The sequence below is a fragment of the Triturus cristatus genome, chromosome 4_1 (assembly GCF_964204655.1).
Source record: "Triturus cristatus chromosome 4_1, aTriCri1.1, whole genome shotgun sequence".
Classification (NCBI taxonomy): domain Eukaryota; kingdom Metazoa; phylum Chordata; class Amphibia; order Caudata; family Salamandridae; genus Triturus; species Triturus cristatus.
Genome location: NC_140585.1, coordinates 1,031,003,177 through 1,031,028,014, shown reverse-complemented (window position 1 = coordinate 1,031,028,014; position 24,838 = coordinate 1,031,003,177). Strand labels below are relative to the sequence as shown.

Sequence of the window (24,838 nt, the reverse complement as noted above, 5' to 3'; positions counted from 1 at the left end):
ATCCTCGCTCAAACTTGGAAAACAGAGCATAAGGGAGACCAACGTATCATTCGTGACTCTGAGTGGATCTGTCCTAATAACTAGCTGCCTAACAATTGTCAGGTAGAAGGACACTTGTTGTACTGTTCTCTTCATTCTAACATTTAGACCTAATGGGTACTTAGTTGGCCGGAACTGTGGTGATAAGTAACCTGAGAATTACAACAACACTAGGTCTTGTAATCCTATAAGTTATTGAGTGAAATGGGCACATGAAAGGCAGTGAGTTTATCAAAGCCCACAGGGGGACCACAGCAGTCCCTAATGAATTATATAACCGGGGCGATGGGAGCCATCAAAAAACAGATAAACTCAGTGGAGGAGTCATTAAACCAAGGAAAACAAGGAAAAAAGGGGGAAGGGTGGTCACGAGTATAGAAACCTCATTGGTAATGGCTCCCAGGAACACCAGACCGAGATAACAGTCTCCCGGTCACCGTTGAATGGTTGTGTCAAAACGTCTCAAATCACATATATATTGGCGATCATGATTGTGACCCTCAACCTCCTTCGAAGCGACCCAAAAACTCTGAGTAAATACCAAAAATTGAAGAGAAAAATCATCCAGTAATTGGGTAGGAACCCTTAATAAAACTTTTTTAAATGAGTACACACAGTAAATCTGAGGCAGGAAGGAAGGGACAGTCCTTCATTAATAGTACAATTGATAAGCAGTCAGGTGACCTTAGTAAATCAACGGATAAAATGGAAGATCTTTATAATTTTATGAGGGACTCTCTAAACAAGTTATCAACAAGGGTGGCCTCAATTGAAGAAACTAAGTATTTAGCAAATCAACAGTTTCCCTCTAAGGTCAACTTAGCAATGTGTAGTGTATATAAAGAAGGGCCCCCTGTAAATATTAGGTACTCCTAGAACAGGGAAATAACTCATGAAAAAACAACATTCCTAGGCAGCAATAAATTTAAATTTGTAGGTCTAAATTGACATAGGAACCTAATAGAATTGAATCAGTGTACTCTTACAGAGATAAAAATATATAAATCATTTTATTAATTTTAGATAAAAATCTGGCTATGTGTACATAAATGTACTGCAGACAGGTCACATATAACATAAATAAGACAGCGTAAATCAATCATAATGACAGATAGTAGTACAAGAAATCAATACTTAACAATATATACAATACAACAAACAATGGCTTGAAAAACAGTTAAGGATGTTATTTTCAGTAGAGCGATGTAATTGTCTACGCGCGTTTCGGCATATAAAACGCCTTCTTCAGGAAAAGCCAAAGAAATTCCTAAACAAGGAAACAAAGGCTAATGTATGTGGACATATAAAAACACACTTATTAACACAAACTTTGTAATTTCTAAAAATAACAAAACTACCTGTGCAGTAAACATCATAAACTATATATAAATATCTGTATAGATATCTTACTAGTAGAGTACACTGTATCAATTTTTATATATATATTTTTTTATTATATAATAGGCTGTCACACAAAAATAAAAATAGCCTACAGCGCAAAGGAGTGTCTGTAGCTTCTTGTATAGAGATATAAGGAGACAAACAAGAAATTAGAGGTGCTGTGAAAATATAGGTGAATAACTGAATAAGAGAAAACACAGTGCTTAGAAAAAGAATTTGGACAAGACATTGTGTTCCTAATTGAATAATAACATGTATAGCCCAAATCACCAATTCAGACATGGCCATATGCAAATCAGTCTGACCCTGTGCCTCATGGGAACAATCCAGCCCAAACTGCCAAGCCATGTCTTCCCTGAACCGGAAACAAGCATCCCGGGACCGGTTTCGGGGTCATAACTCTCATCAACCAGGCTATCCTGAATCCAGTGGCAAAGTGAGCAAGGGACCCACGTCTGGGCATACCCTGCCAACTTAGGGCGAACTAAGTGATACCAAAGGGGATGATGGACAGAGCGTTTGAGCAAATCAAACACTCACCCCCAGTCAACTGATCTGGGTTTAATCCATCATCATTCTTTAGCTCACTCCACCACCCCAGTTCAAACATGGCCATATGCAAATCAGTCTGACCCTATGCCTCATGGTAACAGTCCAGCCCGAACTGCCTAGCCATGTCTTCCTGGACCAGAAACAAGCATCCTGGGACCGGTTTCGGGTTCATAACCCTCATCAGCCAGGCTTTCTTGAATCCAGTGGCAAAGTGAGCAAGGGACCCACGTCTGGGCATACCCCGCCAACTTAGGGCGAACAAAGTGATACCAAAGGGGATGATGGACGGAGCGTTTGAGCAAATCAAACACTCACCCCAGTCAACTGATCTGGGTTTAATCCATCATCATTCTTTAGCTCACTCCCCCACCCCAGTTCAGACATGGCCATATGCAAATCAGTCTGACCCTGTAACTCATGGTAGCAGTACAGCCCAAACTGCCAAGCCATGTCTTCCCTGGACTGGAAACAAGCATCCTGGGACCGGTTTCGGGTTCATAACCCTCATCAGCCAGGCTATCTTGAATCCAGTGGCAAAGTGAGCAAGGGACACACGTCTGGGCATACCCTGCCACCTTAGGGCGAACGATGGATTAAACCCAGATCTTTGACTGGGGGTGAAAGTTTTGCCAATGTGCAACATTCCTTCCATCATTTTGTGTGTTTTGCTGTTCAACCTATGTGGGAAGGGTATGCACAGACGTGGGTCCCGTGCTCACTACGCCACTGGAGTCAAGCTATCCTAGGTCCTAGGATGCTTGATTCTGGTCCAGGGAAGACATGGCTTGGCAGTTCGGGCTGGACTGTTCCCATGAGGCACAGGGTCAAGACTGATATGCTTATGGCCATGTCTGAACTGGAGTTGCGTCGTGACCAAAATAACGGTGGATTAAACCCAGATCTGTGACTGGGGGTGAATGTTTTGCCAATGTACAACATTCCGTCCATCATTTTGTGTGTTTTGCAGTGAGCTAAAGCTCCCAAAGGTTGATCAATATCCAACTGGATCTCTTGTATTGCTTCCAATATAATTAAGGGACTATGCATCCACCTGACTTAGAAGACAGCATTGGGCGCCATTCCACCAAACTCAAATGCAAAGTACGTTAACTGTGATGCAGAAAAAAAAATTGAGCGTACCCACAATATCAGACACGACGTTTAACCAGCCGAGCCTGCACCCACCCTTAACCAGTCTCCAATCTGAAATGTGTACCTTGGACTCACCACTGGCAGCTACCTCATACACGATAGTCCTGGCAAATGTTCAGAGATTACTCCCTCAGGCAAGAGAATCCTGGAATACTTTGAGAAAGAAAGCTTTATTCTGGTTGGGTACTAAAACCAGGCTAACCGGTATTATTTGCAGAAACTAAAATGGCACGAAGGTTCAGCTGGATTGGGAGAGCTCAAAGGCGAATGCGTGGTACTGACATTTAAATCTCCGCAATCAATCAACGCGATCTTGACTAGAGCAGGCAATCAATTTATTACGGCTTCTGGTATTAATACAGACCCATTGGGATATTTCTACCAACCGCCAAACCCACCTTACAACAGATCACAAAGGGAGGGTCCTTATGAAAATACTCCTTACACTATAATGTCCCTGTTTTTAACCACTTTGACAATTTGACGACCTTTTAGGAAGTACATTGACTTAAAGCAACAGACAGCCGTGCTGTTCAACTAAGGGACCCCGGTTTATATCCAACATTTTTCAATCAGTCTCCTATCTGTAATATGACAACGCTACCAGTCACAGTTATTATTCCTGATACTCATGAAATTCTCTCAGTTTGTACACAGGGTGAACTGGTTTTCTCAGACAAATCCTCTACGACAAAGTCTCCTCATAAGTACAAAGTAGTGAGTAAGATGGACAACAGTAGCACGAATACCTGCCAAGTACTATTCTGGAACGTGGCGGGTCTGCATTCCAAATTGGCCAATCATTTGTGGTTAGATTTTGTAGAGGACTTTTATATATTATGTCTTTCATTCACCCGTGACTTATTTGCTCATGGGAGAAACAAGGCTGGCTTGTGCACATATATGTCAAATTGAGTCAATGTCAAAAAGATTATACTAAAGACATCAAACACTTATAATCAGATTGTCATGTTATGTTTACTGTGGATAAAATGCACTGTATAGCCTTGCTGAATTTTTATAATAATATTCCTAAAGATTGGTTTGTGGAGGTACTGAGAAAACTACGGTGTGACTTGAGAAATATTCAGAACAATACTGCTAAAAATGTTTGTGTTATTTGAGGTGGGGATTTTAATACTGCACTGTGCCCGCTCACCAAGGGAGATCTAAGCGGAATTACGTCCGGTGATGGAGTTCCTTATGACCATTTCACCCACTCAACATTTGGGGTATATTTAAATGGAACTTTGCTTTTATTTGACCTCTACTTTGTTAATGTTGTATGTTCTCCCAAGGATGAGTTTGATCATTGATTATATTCTGTTCTCAAATAGGCATTCCAGCAGGTTAAATACCTTTGTGACCCATACCAACGCTATGAGTGACCACTTTCCCCTAAGCATTACTTTTCAATTTCCATGCAATATGTTAAATAAAAAGGGTTAATCGGAACACATTGTACAGAATTTAACCTTGACACCCAACAATGGATATACCTTGTGCTGACCTATTGTAGAACCGATTGAATTTACAAAGTCCCTTTTAACTAACGGTAAACAAGATTTTTTAGCCTTTAGTTTGATGAGACTACTCCCCATCCCGAAATTCTAAAATCTCTTTTGCAGATTACCTCAGAGGTCAAAAGGACGCTATTTGTGGAAAGAAAAAAATCCCACAAAAAAGCATGCATTTTAAAAAAAACAAAATTAACCGCTGTCTGCCCTTAAAAAATAATTTTCCATGCATTCCCAAAGGGAAAGGGGTCCCCTGGGGACCCCTTCCTGTTTGCGAGTGCTTTACCACCCTTCTGAGAACGGTGGTAAACTGCGACTGTTTTGCGACCGCAATTGCGGTCGCAAAAGAGGCATACATACCTGGAGGACTCGCTATTGGGAAGGGATGCCCTCGGAACGCCCCTTCCTAATAGCGACTCGCTATTCCTATTTTGCAAGTCGCAAATAAGTTGCGACACGCAAAATGGGAATAGTACATGGCCAACTCGTTTTTTGCTATCGGAAAGGGGTCTCAAACTCCTCTGAGACTGCAAAAAATGGTCATACATCTGGCCCCATGTACCTTGATTTATACACTTATGATTTATCGTGAATGTGTAATATGTATGTGTGATGTAAAGCACTCTGAAACCCTGCAATGCGATGAGTAGAATTTAAAAGAATAAAAAAAATACGTGGTATTTAAATTGTTATTTGTGTAAATATGGGGACAGCCCAACACATCTAACATTCTTACAGTGCATGCCAATCTCTTGTATACAGGGATTGAACAGAGCCAAAGCCATGCCTTTCTTGAGTACTTTCCGATGTAATAACACATTGTATGCCTTTGATTCCCCTCCATTGTCTTTGCATTCAGGTGTGATTCTCCAGATAGCTCCCAGCCACTATACTGGAACTCAAGGAGGCCTGATGGCCCTTTAACATAGGCCTTTGTTATGGGCCAGCTAAAATCTGAAAAGCCCCTTCGCCACCTTTAAGTTGCTGCTCAGAATGAATGCGGACAGCATGCAGGACCTGCTGAATGTGTTCAGGTGTCTTAAAATGACACCAGGAAAGGTTCAGTATAATTCTGCAGGGGCCCACTTCTTGGCAAGGTAGATGGCATCCACTCTGTGGAATCAGTGGATTACGTGTCTACCTGCGGGTACAATCAACTCTTGCCCTGCGTATATAGCTTGGTAGGTGGCTCATCAACTAACCAATTCCGTAAAGGTCTCGCCTCCATTCCCCTGGCAGGAAACGACCTGCCCTACTTAGAGATCCCTGTCTACTGACTGGACTCTCTTAGGTGTTAATTGCTATTGCTGGTCTTCTGAGATATTAACAAGTCTTTCATCAAAAGGCAACTTTTTGTCTGCTGTACACTTACGCCTGCCAACTGACAAAATTCACTTATGGCCTGCCCTCATACTAATAAAAGTTCCTCTGCAAAGTCTATAAAAACACTGTTAAGATTACCATCCTTGCATAGACTTACGTGAGCTAATTTACAAATAGTATAATGAAAGACTCATAGATTTTTTTGTTAGAAATTGAGCTTATCTAAAATAGTAATGTCAAATCTTACTTTCCCACAAAAGAGGATTTATCATTACCATTCCAAAGATATTAAATATAATTAAGCTACTCCTTTCTTATCAGGAATTACAGCTTAAAAGTGTTTTAAGGAATTCCTTTGCCTACGAGAGGAGTAGACCTCACAGCAGTGAAAAACAAATTTAGATGTCTGTCACTACCAGGACATATGCAACTTAAAAGTATATGTCCTACCTTTTGGTTACACAGCACCCCGCCCATAGGGCTACCTAGGGCCTTAGGGTGACCTACATATAATAACAGGGCAGTTTAAGGATTGGCAAGTGGTTTTAAATGCCAAATCGAAGTGGCAGTAAACTACGCACACACAGCCCTTACAATGGGAGTCCTGATAATGGTGTTCCCAATCAATAACTTTATTATTATTTCACACATTTACGAAGGCTGGATTTATGTTTACACCTTCTTTAGAATTGGCCCCAATCTCAAATATATCATGAAACAAAATCTCTGTTTGCAGTAATGAAACAATGTATGCCTTTTTAAGCAACACTAATTGTCTGTAGGAGCTAGACCTCTGATTCTCGGACAGAGATCAGCTCTTCCCCCGTAGCTCCGCCGTGCTGTCCTCTGCCTTTCATTTTGCCCTCTATTTTCCGGCCCACTCCGCTCCCATCTCCCAGCTGCTCCTCCCTCCCGCCGCCCCTACCTAATGGGGACCGCTGCGGGGAGCACAAGCTAGACCCCTGACCCTCGGCCAGAGATCAGCTTTTCCCCCGCAGGTCCGCTGTGCTGTCCTCTGCCTGCGGTCCACCCAGGCAGAGTTCGAGTCTGTACCTTGCTGGTGTCTGTTGCCGGTACTGTTTTTTTCTCCCCTCGCATTTCTGTTGTTATTGTGACATTGTTTTTGTCTTGATTGTATTTGATTTTACCCCTGCTTGACTGCTCTCTGTGTCCCCCTTTGTTCATTTTGCCCTCTGCTTTCCAGCCCATGCCGCTCCCCCCTCCAAGCTGCTTCTCCCTCCCCCTGCCCTACGGCGCGCCACCAGTGCGCCAAAGGCGTGCCTAAGGCAAGCCCGTCTGCGCCCGTCCGTGCCACAACACCCGACGCCGATACAACGCCAACACCCTCCACGCACTCAACGCGGACGAACCTCCACCTCCTTCCAGGCCACCCTGAAGCTCACCCACGGACCCTTCACCTGCCAAAAAGGCTGCTACGCCAGCCAGTGCACACCTGCACATCCTGCCCATCCCACCAAAGCAGGCCTCTCCTATATCAGATGCAAACTACTTAACACTAGCTCAGTCCACAAGCACGCTGTCGAACTCTGGGACCTTCTTGATTCATCCTTCCCGGACGTCGCCTTCCTGATGGAGACCTGGATGAATGCCTCCTTGGCGTCTGACATAGCCATAGCCATCTCAGACGGCTACAAGATCACCCGCAGGGACCAAAACAACAAACCGGGAGGAGGAATTGCCGTTGTCCACAGGAACACCATCAGAATTTTGACCCACACCGAAGACTCCCTCAGCAAGGTCGAACACCTACACTTCCAGATCCACGTCGATCACAACACCACCCTCAGAGGAACCCTTGTCTACAGGCCCCCGACCACAGTTCAGCGACTCCATCGCCGACCTCATCAGCACGCACGACCTCACCTCCACAGACTACATCCTCCTCGGAGACCTGAACTTCCACCTCGAGAATGCCAATGACAGCAACTCCACAACCCTGATCGACAACCTCGCCAACCTCAGACTGAAATAGCTCGTCACAACACCCACCCACCCCGCCGAACACACGCTCGACCCCATCTTCTCCGCCAGCAACCACGTCACCTTCAGCCACACCACCGAACTCCACTGGACCGACCACCACTGCATCCACTTCTCCTTCAAGAAACACACTGCGCACAGCCAACCGCAACGAATCCCACACCGCAGCTGGAACAAAGTCAGCGAAGACCAGCGCCTCACCACCCTCGCCGAGACCCTCCATCCGAGCCCACGGACACCAACGCAGCGGCCCACAACTTCAGACAATGGATCGACGACTGCGCCAACACCCTCGCCCCGCACAGGAAACCCTCAAACAGGCGCACCAATACGAGAGCCATCTGGTTCAATGCTGACATCCAGACTTCTAAGCAAACTTGCTGAAGTCTCGAGAAGCAGTGGTGCCAAGACCAGACAGCAGACAGCCACGCGGCCCTCAAGAACGCCAGACGCAAGCACCACCAACTCATCCAATCCGCCAAAAGAACCTCCTTCAAAGGAGGCATCGACATCAACGAATACAACAGCAAAGAGCTCTTCAGCATCGTGAAAGAACTCACCTCCCCAGCTCCAGCTCCAACGACATCCCGCTGTAGCAAGAACTCTGCAACTCCCTGGCCAACTTCTTCCACCGTAAGATCGCAGACATCCACAACAGCTTCGACACCCAGACACCGACGACAGATGCCGACACCCCTGGCTCAACGCCCACCAAACACACCGACCTCCTGCTCTCCTGGAACAACGTCAATGACGAAGACACCATCAAAATCATCAACACCATCCATTCCGGCTCACCCTCCGACCCCATCACATCTTCAACAAAGCAAGCTCCATCATCACACCCCAACTCTGAAAGATCATCAACAGCTCCTTCGAAAACGCCATCTTCCCAGAGAGCTGGAAAAATGCCGAGATCAACGCCCTACTCAAGAAACCCAAAGCGGACCCAAAGGACCTCAAGAACTTTTGACCCATCTCCCTGCTCCCGTTCCCGGCGAAAGTCATTGAGAAGACTGCCAACCGATAACTGAGCCACTTCCTGGAGGAGAACAACATACTGTACTCCTCCCAATCCGTTTTCCGCAGCAACCACAGCACCGAAACCGCCCTCATCGGCGCCACCGACGACATTAGGACCCTGCTGGACAACGGCGAAATAGCGGCCCTCATCCTCCTGGACCTCTCGGCTGCCTTCGACAGGGATCCGTGACAAAACCCTAAACTGCATCACCTCCTTCCTCATGGGCAGAACCCAGAGAGTCTGCCTCCCCGATTCCGATCCGAAGCCACCGTCAACTGCGGCATACCCCAAGGATCATCCCTCAGCCCGACCCTTTTCAACATCTACATGGCATCTCTTGCCAACATCGTCTGAGCACACCACCTCAGTCAACATCATCGTGTACACCGACGACACCCAGCTGATCCTCTCCCTCACCAAGGAACCAACCACCACCAAATCCAACCTTCACGAGGGAATGAAGGTCGTCGCAGAGTGGATGAAGACCAGCCGTCTGAAACTGAACTCTGACAAGATGGAAGTCCTCATCTTCAGCTCCACCACCTGCGCATGGGACGACTCCTGGTGGCCGGCCACACTGGGAGCTCCTGATGGAGCAAGGTTTCACATCTAAAGAAACTTGCTCGCATGAAATCCTCTCGAATAACCCGTAATAACATAACTCAGTTGTTTGTGAGTACTAATCTTGCACCACATTTTATATAACCACATCTAGGGGAAGCTTGTCTATGTGCTGTCTTAATAAGTAACCCGAATGTCCTCAAAATGGCCACCGAAAACGCATGTGTGTACCACATCATGTGGTGTGATGTTCATCTGTCGCTTGGGGGGAAATCTTTGCAACTGCGCAATAGCTTCTAATATGGCTGCTTCAAAGCAACATACTAACGCGTGTGCTGAGCTGAAACTAACCCATGCAAGTTCTACTAAGCTATTAATGAGAAATATTTATTAAGTAAATGGGGTTAGAATAGAAGTAAGTGATATACAGTGATTTCATTTAAATTTGTATTCTAAAATGTTTCTCTCTGACTTTCTTAATAGTTCACATTTGGGCCTTGGAGGGTGACTGATGTCCTCATCCTTTGTGGCAACCACGCATGCGCCCTACATCTCTGCTCTCAAGTCAATGAAGTCATTTGACGGACTGCCAAAACCCAAACCCAGCAATGACATGAGAAAGTAAACTCCTTACCCTACGAGAGGAAGACCCAGCTACATTGTACCTTAAATTTATCGATCATAATACAAAATGCCTGTGGGAATAAAGCTTGTGGGTATTAAAATTAAAGAGCGGGTATTAGACAGTAGATAAATATAGCACCTGGTATGGTGTGATGTCCTCTGCCCACTGCTTGGTCCAATCAAATTGCGGGTGAACATAGAATTGAAACATTTGGGGGCGGATCATACTCTTGAATATGGTATAACAGAGGTAAGTTTAGATAGTTAGACACACTTGATGCGGAGATGCTGATGCTGTGCTGAGATGCTGCCCGATTTTGCTGCAACCTGACCGAAGAATCCTACACTAGGGAAATTTGCGGAACAACCGAGGAGGCACATCCAGGGAAGAGTCCGGACGTACCTGAACCGGACAGAGTAGCACCAGTGAGGGGTGTAACGCTGGCATTACACTAGAAGAGGTCACTTTTCCTGTCCCGAAACTCTGACACTCTGATGTCGGGGTCCTCACACCATGCTAGGTAAATATAATTGTAGGGTAAATGCTCCGTATTTGCTTTCTATCCTTTCTCTCCTCAGGTGCTGTCATTGCAAAGAGTTATTAATGCAAAATGATTATAAGCTAACTGTACTATTTGCCTGATGGAGATTTCTGGTCTATTCATGTGTATCTTGATTTGACTCACAAAATTATTAATTCAGATAAACCTTTAAAACTTTCCCTGAGTCTGTGGTCCTTTAAATTAAAGTTAAATGCATTGTTGTCTTTCCTCCCTATTCTAATCTACTACTAGATCTTATCGCATGTACATTTACTCAGGAGACAGGAATGGTAAGAATACTGGTGTAAAGGTTTCCTAGGATAAAATAAAATTTTATGACTAGTGGATATTTGCCAGCTCATTGTGTGTATGAATGTATATGGGCCCAAATGTGTGTTGTGTGTATGAAAGTGTAGAGCTGGTAAACTCTGCTGTATCACTCCCCCGACACCCACCAACCATGCACATAACCTGGGGTTCATCCTGGACTCAACGCTCTCTATGACCCAGCAAGTCAACGCTGTCTCCTCCTCCTGCTTCAACACCCTCTGCATGCTCAGCAAGATCTACAGATGGATCCCCACCAAAACCAGAAGGACGGTCACCCAAGCCCTCGTCAGCAGCAGGCTGGACTACGGCAACACCCTCTACGCGGGAACAACGGCCAAACTCCAGAAAGGACTCCAACGCATACAAAACGCCTTCGCACGCCTCATCCTCGAAATCCCTTGACACAGCCACATCACCGCCCACCTGAGAGACCTGCACTGGCTCCCGGTCAACAAAAGGATCACCTTCAAGCTCCTCACCCATTCTCACAAATCTCTCCACAACGCCGGACCAGCATACCTCAACGAACAACTCACCTTCTACACCCCGAACTGCCAGCTTCGCTCCACTGACCTCGCCCTCACCACCGTCTCACGCATCCGCTGAACAACCACCGGTGGCAGACAGGACATGGAACACCCTCCCCATCCACCTGCGACAGACCCAAGACCTGCTGACCTTCAGGAGACTTCTCAAAACCTGGCTGTTCGATCAGTAGCTGCGTCATCCCCCACCCCCTCTAGCGCCTTGAGACCCTCACTGGTGAGTAGCGCACTCTACAAATGTTTGATTGATTGATTGATTGTATGTATAAGTTTTCGGGCAAAGAACGTGTTCCAATTGCATTTGAAAACTTTATTGATTTCTCTTCTCAACAATTGCAATATAAATTGCATTTATAATTATTGTTTAATAATGAGATATGGTGATTGGAATCCCGAATTTACGCAGTGTAATAATGAATTTCTTTGAAAAACTGAATTCAAAATAATTTGGCATATGCAGTATGTTGTCACTATCTATGAACAGCAACAGTTACTTCTACAGGCAATGTAGCATATTGTAGCACTTGACAAAGGCTAACCACCGAAACGCGTCATTTGTATGCACAATAAAAATATAGTGCTGTCCTCAGGAGTGCCACATTGTTTCTTCCTGTACTTACTGGAATCTTCATGGGTTGATATATTGACAGCAGCTACTGCCATCGAAAGCACCAGCACCGCGGGATGGTTGAGCGGCTCAGCGTAGCAAACCTTATATTATCTACTGGCGGTCGCCAGTAGATAGTTATAGTTAGGACCGAGTTTCCATAGGAAATCTGAAAATTCTATTTTGAATAACCTTGGCGCCGGTTGACGAATCCTCGCGAAATTTTCAAAACTAATGGGGTGCTCCGTTCAGCTCCTACCCTGAAAGTCTTGGGGTGATTCGTCAAGCGGGGGCCGAGAAAAAAGGGGGTCCCAAAACGCGTTTTCCCCATGCATTTTTCCATAGGACTTTTAGTCGAAGGTACAGCCCGAACGGCTGAACAGAATTACTTGAAATTTGGCAGAGAGGTAGTTCTCAGGTCAGGGAAGTGCCTTTTGCAGGTCTGGTGTCAATCTGTTCAGTAGTTCCTGAGAAAATAGCATTTAAAAGCATATAAATATCTATAAGCGCGCACCGTGCACGCACCGTGCGAGCACCCTAACGTGCGCGAGCGTAATTCTGATTGGTGGTTACATGTTAGTCAACGTTCGAATCGGTCGAAATCAGGAAGTGTCGGCCGCCATTTTGTTTGCTTTCAGTGCGAGAGTGAAAAAGGAAGGTGGCAAACGTGAAAAGGGGCAGGGTAGAGAGTTCCTGACCCCCTAGCCTTTGTCAGGGGGTCCCTGAAGGACCCCGAAGGCAGAAATAATAAATGTATTTTTTTTTTAAAAAAATCGCGGGGGTGCGCGCACGGTGAAAAACCAAAAAAATACAAATAAAATTTGATACGTAGTTTATTGTAAAATAAATATATAAAAAAATAATAATACATAAATAAATTAGCATTTAAAAAAACGTACAAATTCACTGAAAAAACCATAGGTTTCACACACGTTATAGTTAGGTGGATATTTCACTCGTAAAAAACCAATGAATTTCCCCCGTTATAGTTAGTTCAGATAACTATAACTTGCGCGACCGCCACTCTATCACAAGGATGATGTCATCAGTGATGTCATGAGTGATGCCACTGACCATGTCATGAGTGATGTAATATGTGACGTCATGAGCAGTGGATTGCGGGCGCGCGTGTTATAGTCATCTGAACTAACTATAACGGGGGAATTTCATTGGTTTTTTACGAGTGAAATATCCACCTAACTATAACATGTGTGAAAACCTATGGTTTTTTAAGTGAATTTGCAAGGTATTTTAAATGCTAATTCCTAACTATAACGTGTGTGAAACCTATGGTTTTTTCAGTGAATATATATATGTATGTATATCCTTCAATTCCATCTCATCCACATCAAACCTCATAGGAACGCATACCGACCACGGTGTTTGTGCCTTAATATTTATTCAGTGCATAGTTGCCATAACGCATTTTGGCTCGGGACGAGCCTTGATCACATGACTTGGGACATCGTATCATTGCAGATTTTAAAGTGATGAGTGCTCACGTGGCGTACCACGTGTAGAACAAAGCAATGAATATAAAAGACATTTAATTTTAAACCATAATGGTTATTTCTAAATATTGCATGTTTGACATATGGGTCAAAATTAGGCTAAAAATCAGGCTAAAAAACATTCATGGCTAAAATATTCTAAAAAATTTGAATTGATCAAAATTGTCACAGTCAAATACTTTTTTAGCTTTGTAGACAAAACTTTATTAACATCTCTTAGCAATTTAGGTCCTTAGTGACCGAAGTTACCTTGTGGAGATCTAACCTATGAGCCTTTATTAACTACATTTTCGTAAATTGCAATTTTTGCATATGGCACATTGTAGTTTTCCAGCCCCCATTGTCAGCATTTCTATTGTAGCCTGTCTTAGATGTAAATATTGCTACACATAAAAAAGTGCTATAGTGCAAAGTGCAAAAGTGACTAAAGTGAATAAGTGCATAGTGCGTCTTTGCGACACCCGTGGTATTAATTCTTTCCGTGTTTTTTTATATAAATATAGGTAGCCCCCGGTCAGCTTGATTTGTTCCTACGAGTGCCACAGGCGAACGGACTTTCATGAGCAGTGAATGAGCCCAGCCTCGAGTATTGGAAGGTAGGAACTTAAAGACTATACTTGCCGGTAAAGGAGTGTGCGTGATAATACAGCAAATACCATTTGGCAGTTTACTGTGATTAGCCACCTACATTTATCCATATATCAGGACACCATGGCCGCCGACGCTTTGAAAAGCCGCGAAGAAGCGGCAGCTGAAATGTTTGACGATTTACCAATTACTGAAACAGCACAGGATACTTCTCCAAGATTGGCTAAGACTGGAAATATAGATCTAAAAGATTTGTTCAAACAATTAGAAAAATGCATGCGCACAGAACAATCGAAATGGTGGGAGCATAAGTCACTTTCACGTTATTTGGAGGTAGGACGAATTCCACGTGGGCTCCGCATTATGTTAGCCCCGAGCTATGAAAATCCTGATCCCAACATGTTAGCGGAATGGGCTGAATGTAATTTAGATGCTTCAAGCAGACTAGTCAAGATCTTGATCAAGTACGCGGAAAGTGATCGAGCTTCCCTACAAATCAAAATTAAGGAACTCAATGATGTAATATCTAAAATTGGTCCAACAGAGCTAGAAAAAAGGTATCGGGATGAAATGCATGTGCGATTAAGCAAAGAGGAAGAAATAATTAAAAAGCGGAAGGTATATAAGTTTCAGAGAGACAAATTGGATTACCAAAATGGGCAAATTTTTACATTTGCAAGAAAATTCGATTCAGTTAAGAAGGCCAAAACAGGGGCTCGTACACCGAGAGAACGATCCAACATGGAGGACACAGTTCAAGCACCTACCTCTATATCCGATCTGAGTTCTGCCCCTGAGAGCGAGGCTGAGGGTGATCGGGCTAGCTCAAGTTTGGGGTTTACAAAATTTACCCTGGTGCAGGAGGTGGATTGCCTGCGCCAGGATCGCAGACAGACTTTAAGACCTCGCGCACAAAATCAGAGACAGCCCAAAGAATTAACCGTAAACGCCGTCAGCGCAGACAATGCTACAAAAACAGATGTCAGCGCCAAGCCACAACACAAGAAATATCAAAAGAAATGGAATCGCAAGTAATATGCCCTAACAATGACTCTCTCTCCATAATCAATTTAACTGACATGCATCTCACCAACAAAGAAAAACAAATTCTGTCTCTTGGCCTGTCTTACTGCCCGCCCAATGACTTTAATTATGCACAAACTCGCATCGACCTGTATAAATACACCCGTAAATTAAAATTGAGAACATTTTACTCCCTCAATAAAAACAAACAACAGACAGCTCAAGAAGCTAGGCCGAGTGATAGTGTTAGTCCATCTTTGTTCACGGTCAAGGATTATGAGTTATTGAGTGATTTACAGGAATTGCATAAGGAAGGGACATTGGACAATACCAGCACAACCATTTGCTGCGAGCCTAGATTGAACAGTCCGGGCCTAACAGGATTCAAACCGAAATCGACTTTTAACCCAATAATGTTGCACGATAATATTGACACTTACAATGAATTAGTGACAACTGAGTTGAAGAAACTACATATTTCTACTACACAGGCGCAACGCAATAAACATAAACAAAACAACTGTTATGGCAGCCTCATGAAAAAATTGCACGGCAACGACAGTTTGATCATCCGCCAATCAGATAAGGGAGGTAATATTGTTCTCTGACCAAAGAAAATGCATATGAACGAGGCTCTCCAACATCTCAATGACCGCCAATGTTATAGGTGGGCAAATTGGGAAATGGTAAAAACGGCATGGAATGGTTTCAACAGCAAATTACTTTCATGGAAGAGTGCTGGGTTGCTGAGCAACGATGAGTTCAAATTTCTTAAAGTTAACCATCCAGTTATTCCTGCCTTTTACCTAATCCCAAAAATTCACAAGAACTCTGATAATCCTCCTGGGAGGGTGATAATTTCAGCCAAAAACAGCATGATGGAGAACACTTCCCGGTACATTGAGTTCCTCCTACAGGAACATGTTAAAAGGTTACCCTCATATTTGCAAGATACAGGGATTTCCTTAGGAAGATCAAGACTGTAGCTTGGCAGGAGGATTATTTACTGGTTACCCTCAATGTCACCGCTCTCTATACCAGTATACATCACATGGATGGGAGCAGAGCGATGGAACACTTTTTACGGACTAAACCGATGTACATGTTACAACATAACAAAATGCTGCTTGACATGGTGATGACTTGTCTGAATAATAATTACTTTCTATTTCAGAATCAAATATTCCAACAGTTGAGAGGAGTAGCGATGGGGGCCTGTTTCTCCCCCAGTTACGCATGTTTACACATGGGACTGTGGGAGAAGCAGGTCCTCAGAGTGAAGTTTGGCAATGTCATGAGCGACCACATTATAGCGTGGTATCGCTATATTGATGATCTTTTTCTTATTTGGAAGGGACCTGAAACAACAGTCATCTTCTTCTTCAAAGAGTTGAATGTAAACAATCTCAACTTGGAGTTTACATCACATATCAGTGGAATTTCCGTTAACTTTCTGGATGTAGAAGTGTATATTCATAATAGCCAAATACACACTAGACTGCACAGCAAATTAACGGCGGGCAACACTGTGTTGCACGCTTCCAGCTACCATCCTGATCATCTGATACGCAGCATCCCATATGGGGAGATGTTGCGTATCAGACGCATTTGCAGCACCGATGAGGACTGTAGTAAAGCCCAACAAGAAAGTAAGCAAAGATTTCTGGATAGAGGGTATCAGACCAATTTGTTGGACAGTGCAATTAAAAGAGCTAATACCATTTCACGTGATAATGCAATGTGTATTAAAAATAGTCCCAATGGTCAACTCACAAAACACAATGACACCTCGGATTCTCCGAGATTGATCACGACATATAGCCGCCAGCACAACAAACTCCGCATGATCTTGAACAAGCATTGGGGAGTTATTCAGGGTGACATGGTCATCGGGGAGACCCTCCCCAAGGCCCCTGTGTTAACGTTTTGCAGAGCACGCTCAATGAGCGACATGCTTGTCAGTAGTAGCCCGGAGATCAGGTCCAACAGTTCTTGGCTGCAATCAACCAAAGGGTTTATCAAATGTGCCTCCTGTAAATTTGGCAAAAACAAAACTACATACAGAACCCCATTTAATGATGTTCCTGTGACCATCTCCAAAAAACCAACCTGTAAGACTGATTTTGCCGTCTATGTGCTGGAGTGCACGTGTGGCCTGCGATATATTGGGAGTACCAAATTGCAGGTGCACAAGCGTGTACTCCAGCACATGAGAGCCATCAGTAATCAGGATGTTACTTACCCTGTGGCCCGACATTTTAAAGAGACACATAATAGTTGTCTGGATCATCTGTGCTATTACGTGGTGGATGCGGTTCCTCCACTCTGCCGGGGTGGTGACCGCGAATCCTTGCTGAGAGGACTTGAAACCAAATACATCATTGAATTTGATTCCAAAACCCCAAATGGTCTCAATTCAAGCGAGGACTTTTACACTTGGCTTTGACTGTTCTACCACATTAGCTAATCTTTTAGTCACCAGATTTTCAATGGACAAGATTGAACTATAAATCGAATCCCATTCATCTGTCCTTGACGTACTGAACCTCTTTGGTTGGGGAATAGTTCGAGCTAGGGGGCAGACAGCTTTTGATATTTTATCACGAATAATAAAATATTTTTCAGTAACAAAACTTTTTTGTAACACCAGTAAATTGGTAAGGTCTGTCTTTTACATTTTCACTTCTTCTTCACTTTTTTACCTTTATTTTGTAATTACACTTGATAAAACGTGTTTTAAGAGGGCATTTTAGTAGGAAATACTTGAGTAGCGGAGGCTTGTGTCACTTGACAATATGAAATTCTCCTCTCTGAGATGTAATGCAACAACCCTTCAATGGATTTGCACTTATACATCTAGGGTCTACATGGGCACAAGGAGGACAGAGCAAGGGCGATTAAGAGGTCCTACGCATTGTTTTTTCAAAGGCTAATACCCCCCTCTTTTAGAGAGAATTGCAGATGATTATTGCACTAACAAGATTATTCCTGTTGGCGTATAGCTTGTAATTGTTGATCTTATACAATTCATACCAATCCAGTACACCTTGTTCGCGATGATTAGGTCAAGTAGGTTTTTAATATTTTAATATTTCGGTAATGTCCCTTAAATATCATATGGTACATATAACAACAATGTTCCAGTCCCAGAGGGGGCTTGATTTATAAATAATGTAACCCCAGACTTCTGTTTATGCCAAAAATTTGCACTATTGCGAGATTTGCACATAAATATGTTTACATTCTTTATATTAACCATTGCTAATAAGGAGTCGCTGAATATTGGCTTAAATTGTCCATATGGAATTTTCAAACATACTTGAGTACCCACTGGGGGCCTAACCAATTGTACTGTATTGTTTAAGCTGCTATATTTGCCTTAATTTGCACGTTTGCGTAATTTGCACACAAAACAACATTATGTTGTAGACATCGACCGCCTTCAACAATGAGTGGTTAATACGTTACCTTTTGCCAAAACCCTATGTCATATTAATTATAGCACGGTTTATTTAAGTCACCGCCTGGGACCTTTGAGAGTAGTAAACCAGATGGAAAATGTGTTAAATTGCACAACATGCCGCGCTGCTATGTGAATATTTTTTCCATGTCTATTGGCCCCTCTATCACGTGATAATCACTATGTTTGTTTCACTTTAAAATCCAACGGCTTTTCGCTATAGCGTCATGTGATCAAGGCCTTCCTGAGGCCGAAACGCGAAATGGCGGTGTGTGTGATTCCTATGGAATAAAGAATACTTTGCACAACAGTTTGGGTCCGTCTTCGTCCTTCCTGACAACTGGATGCATGAGGCGGAGGTCTTTGTATATATATATATATATATATATATATATATATATATATAACACCAAAAGTTTCCAAATCGATGCGCTCTCAGTAACCAAAGGACTCCAATTCAAATCATTTCAAAAGGGGTGTTTAATCTTACAAAGCATTTCGGCTCGTTGCAAAGCCTTGTTCACGTAACATTAGTGCACATAACATGGTGACTGATAAAGTTTACAATAATGAAAACCGATAAAGGACAAAATGAAAATGACAGACTGCATTGTCAAATGCATGGCGGACATATAGGAATGGTGTGTTGTCAGTGAGTATGGTATCAGATTCAATGTAAAATACAAAATACACTTAATCGTATGAACAATACATTACATCCACCTGTAATATGTTATTCGATACAGCATTATCAGTGTATGCTATATTCTCAAATCACATACAGTAACAAATCATTACTAGTGCATTGGGAACTGTATGACCTCCGCATGCCAGTCAATGATGTTCAATATCATACATCTCAACTGCCAATGCCTGTACACGCGTCCTGCGTCATGGAGCATAATTGCAGGTTCCCAATGTTCCAACTGTCATAGATAAAACGCAAGTGCGCGGAAAAATGGGTTGTTAGACTAAATATCATGCCAACGCAGAGTAATAGTGCAACAATGACATGTAGTTGTTGTTGGGGCAAGTGCCCTCAGACTCAATGAGGGAAAAGCAGACAGATAAAAGAGCCCAAATATGACCGCAATTAAGTCCCTATACATTCTCATACTGTACCCATCAGTCAACCAAACTTAGTGATGGCAGGGTGAAAAGGGTAGGTTACCCGTGAATTAGTGAGTGCCGGTGTCTGGGCCCCTTTCTTTCCTCCTATGAATGAATAAAAGAAAGAAAACAAAATTTAAATTTAAATTAATAAATAATAGATAACTATCACATAGTATCTTGCAAAAATAGTGCAACATTTTCCTTTCCAATGCACAGATGGATTATGGATAAAATGGAATGATAGAGAGACTGAGATTAGAATACAAATTCTATACACAGCATACCAAAACATAGAGACAAAATTAATAATGTACAGATTATACCCATTTGCAGTTATTCTTTAAGATGAATCGCTAATTCTTCGTCTTGGTTCAGCCCACCAGGATTTTTTGTCTGAAAATCCACAATGTATTTCGACTCCCTTTGTCTGAGTTTAAGAACTCGATTGCCACCCCTGGGGCTGTTGAGAATTTGTTCAAGAATGAAAAATCTAAGGAGTCCAGGGTTTGAAAAATGTTTGTCCCTGAAATGGCGGGTTACTGGGTATTTTTCATCAATGTGTGTGATTGCCCGGCAATGTTCTAGTATACGCTTCTTGGCCATAAGAGTGGTGCTGCCAATGTACCATAACTTGCACGGGCATTCAATCACATAAATAACAAAAGCGGAACTGCAAGTAAGGAATTGGTTGATCCCTTTAAATATCCCATTACAGTTGGCCCTCTTGCGGCAAGTGCTATTTCTGCATGCCTTACAATGGCCACAAGGGAAAAATCCCTGGAGGCCATGTTCTTGTTTCTTGGGATAAAGAGTAACGTCACTGTGTATTAATTGATCTCTGATGTTCCTACCCTTCCTATAGGTAATACTCGGTCTATTGGGAATAATATCGCCAATGATGGTATCATGTTTAAGGATCTCCCAATTCCTGGTCAGAATTTTTTGTATGTTGCTCGAATCGGAATTGAATGTCATGATGATCCTGGTTCTGTTGGTGTCATCATCATTCGTTTCAGGGGGTTTGTCGATGATAGTTGAATCTCTGCTAACCCCATCTGCTCTTCCTTTAGCTCTACGCAAAACCCAATTAGGATAGCCCCTGGCCCTGAAGCGGTCTAGCATGCGCGCACTCTCCAGTTGGTAGGCTGCCTCTGTAGTGCAGTTTCTTTTTGCCCTCAGCAGCTCACCATAAGGGATACTCCATTTGAGAGTGTCAGGATGGCTGCTGAGGGCATGAAGAATGCTATTTCCTGCCGTGGATTTTCTGAAAAGGGTGGTGCAAATGGAATTATCCTTGATGTCAAGCCTGACATCTAGGTATTCTGCCATGGTGCTACTGATGTTGCCTGTAAGGACAATGTTGTATTTGTTATATATAACATATATATCTGTTTTTGTATCTCTATTTTTTGTATTTTTATACAGATTTGTAAATGGTTGGGACATATGTGCTAATTTATATGGCTTGGAGCCCCAATGCCAGATTTTAACTAATGATCTCATTTGAACTGTTCGAACAGTTCCATTTTACCCGCTATCTGCTCAATCTGGTATGAATACATTTGTAAGGATTTGATGCATTAACAGGCTGTTGTTTGCTTAGTCATAGGGATTTCCTTTATGAAAATACATGTATAGATCAGCATCTCCAATAAATAAATATCACACTTCATATAAATAAATATATAAAAATTATATAGATAAATACATAAAATGTAAATAATTAAATATCAGATAAAATCCAGATACACATTAATATTAATATTGATAAATATTATTTAAAACCTCCTTGCATCCCTGTACCTCAATTATCATAGGCATGTATATAGATTCTCCGATATGTTTAGACCCCCGGGATGTTTGGAATCCATACCAATGATGTAACTGGTTTCTAGCTTTCTTAGTGATGTTTCTCTATTCTCCCCTCTTCTGCTTGGAGGTACTGAATCAATTACATAAGATCAAGACTATTGGATTTATGTTTCTTCTCTGAAATGACGTACCACTGGGTACGTGTTATCCTGATTTGTTATAGTCCGCATGTGTTGTAGCACCCTTTTGTGTACTTGTAGCTTGGTGCTACCAATGTATTGTAAACCACATGGGCAGGACAACATATAGACTGCATACTCAGTCTTGCAGGTCAAAAGTTTTGTGATTTTGTGCTCCCTGGTACTAAATGGGGGTTGGTATGTTGTTTTATTGATGCCAAGCTGGCATGCTTCGCAAGACTTGCATTTGTAAAAACCCTTGTGGGTTTGCAGCCAACTGGTTCCCTCAATGACTTCTGGACTGGTTTTTACTAAATCATCACAAATGGATGGTCCTCTCCTATAAGTGATTGATACTCTTGAAGGTACCAGTGGACCAATGACAGGGTCAGTGAGTATAAGTGGCCAATTATGTTTGATAATGGACTGTAGCTGTTTCTGCTGTCTCCTGTATTCCATAATTATCCCGAAGTCTCTTGGAGTGTTGTCAATCTCTATCTCTGACTTTTGTATATCAGTTAAGGATCCGACTTGTTTGTCCCTCAATAGCTCTTGTCTTTTCTCGGTCATAGATTTTGAAATTGCATCGCCAATAATTTTGGCATAGTAGCCCAGCTCCAAAAATCTGACACAACTAGCTCTCTGTGCTGCTGTCAAATCCCTATGGTTATTATGGATACATCTCAAACGTAACATCTCCCCATACGGTATGCCATTTATTGAGTGTCTAGGGTGGGAGCTGCTAGTGTGTAAAGTTGTATTTCCAGCTTTTTCTTTTCTGTATAGTCTAATCTCAATTTCGTCATTATCAATGTATACCTGTTTATCTAAGAAGTTCACAGTGGTTTGACTGATTGTGGCTGTGAAATGTAAGTTAATGTTATTGACATTGATGATGTTTAAAAATTCATTAGCCTCCTCTACCGTTCCTTCTCAGACCACAACAGGTCATCTATAAATCATAGCCACATCTTTATGTTCTTGTGGACATACTGAACATGTTTGGTTCCGAGGACCAACTCCTCCCACCAGCCTATGTGAAGACACGCATAGCTGGCAGAGAAGCTGACCCCCATCGCCACTCCTCTTGTCTGCTGATACAAAATATTGTTAAACATAAATATATTAATGTTTAAACAAAATTTGACCATTTCTGTCAGCATATGACTATGTTCAATTTCTTGTTCTGGTCTTTTTTCAAGGTAATAAGCCAATGCCAGTAATCCATCGGAATGTCTGATTCTTCTATACAGTGAAGTCACATCGACTGCCATAAGTAAATAGTTCTTGTTCCATTTGAAGTTCATCAGTTTTCTTAGAAAGTCACTTGTATCACGTATATAAGATGGTAGTGTCTTGACGTAGTCTTGTAAAAAGTAGTCAACGTATTGTGATGTGTTTTCCAATAAACTGTTTCTAGCAGACATAATCGGTCTGCCTGGGGGTCTTACCGGGTCCTTATGAACTTTAGAAATAAAGTATATTATTGGTATTGTTGAATTTTCATTCTTTAAATACTTATATTCCTGAGTCGTGATCAGGCCCTTCATTTTCCATGCCTGTAATTTTTGGTAAAACTCAGTATATATTGTTTTCAAGTTGGAGACACTGCTTCTTAAGTAGCATGTTCTCTTATTAAGCTGTGCCTAGGCCTCCTTGGTATAGTCATCTTTGGACATAATAACAATATTGACGCCTTTATTGGAGTTACGAATAACAATATTGTTGTTTTCTTTCAACTTTTTCATGAGCTCATGGTATTTATGATTTTGCCGATTGTACTTGGTTTTGGTATTTTGTACTTTGTAATTTAATTGTTTGATCTGTTCTGTGACCTGTTCATGAAAATTATCAATAGAGTCTCTGAGAGTAATGGGGTTAAATGTTGATTTGGACTTGAAGGGTGTTGGCTGTTTGGTTGTTTTGTCACTAGCCATTATGGTTGTTGTATTTGAGGATGTGGATGCACCATCATGGATATTGTGTTCTTCCCTGTTCTGATTGGTGATTGTTCCACTATTTCCCCACATTTCTTGCATCTCGGTAAAAAAAGGGAGATCCAATTGGGGCAAATTTGCTGGTATTTCCACAGTTGCCGGTTCAACAGATTTATGCTCTGGTTCCAACGAGCTCTTGTTGGACAAGATATCAAATATTTTCAATTTTAGTATTTTACACTTTTATAGATATCCAGTCATGTTTTTGCATAGTTGAAATTATTTTCTGGGCAATAGGACAGACCCAAAATCAAAATCTGTTTTTCTGCTTCAGATAGGGTGATGTTGGCTAAGTTCACAATGGTTTTGTTATTGCTCTTATTGCTCATTATTTCCTTTTTCTCCAGCCACCCCCTCATCTTTTTTGATTGGTACCGCTTCCTGCTAGCTTTCCTCCTTTGTCTTCACTTCAAATTCCTGTTTGTTCGGAATTGACTCTTTGTGTCCTGGGCTGGAGAGTTTGTCTCCGTTTGTAGCATAAAAAATTAAGGTCTTCTCCCAACAACAGTTTTTGAGGTAACTGGCTGCTTTTGGTGTTTTTAGATTCTTGGTCTGATTCACTATCCACTGCAGAACTTAGCTCTGATTGGGAGGTGTTTGGTGCTAGATCACCACTTCTTGACGCCCCCACTTTAGGGTCCCCACTGTGTCTGAATTTGAATGCTCTGAGTGTCTCATATTTTTTTGCAAAAGAAATAATCTGGCCCAAGTCATAATCTGTTTTGTCTCTCTGAAAAGTATATGTTTTCACTCATTTATTTTGTCTTCTTCTTTTTTCAGCCTCGATATCATATCATTCCGCAGTTTGGTTTTTTCATCTGCCTGCCCCTTACTCTCAAGTTCTTCATTGATTTTGTCTATTTCCTTCAATAATTGTGCCCGATCAATGTCCGCATATTTTATTAATTTTAGTACTAGTCATTTGGAGGAGTCAAGA

At 42.3% G+C, this 24,838-nt stretch overlaps 1 long non-coding RNA gene across 1 annotated transcript in view; it reads right to left on the bottom strand.

Annotated features, from left to right (window-relative positions):
• The window catches only part of LOC146856005 (uncharacterized), a 60,588-nt gene that overhangs the window by 8,010 nt on the left and 27,740 nt on the right, over positions 1 to 24,838 (bottom strand). The window contains exon 2 of the long non-coding RNA XR_014980893.1: positions 19,972 to 20,015. This is a non-coding gene — a long non-coding RNA (uncharacterized LOC146856005). The remainder of the gene's footprint in view (positions 1 to 19,971; positions 20,016 to 24,838) is intronic.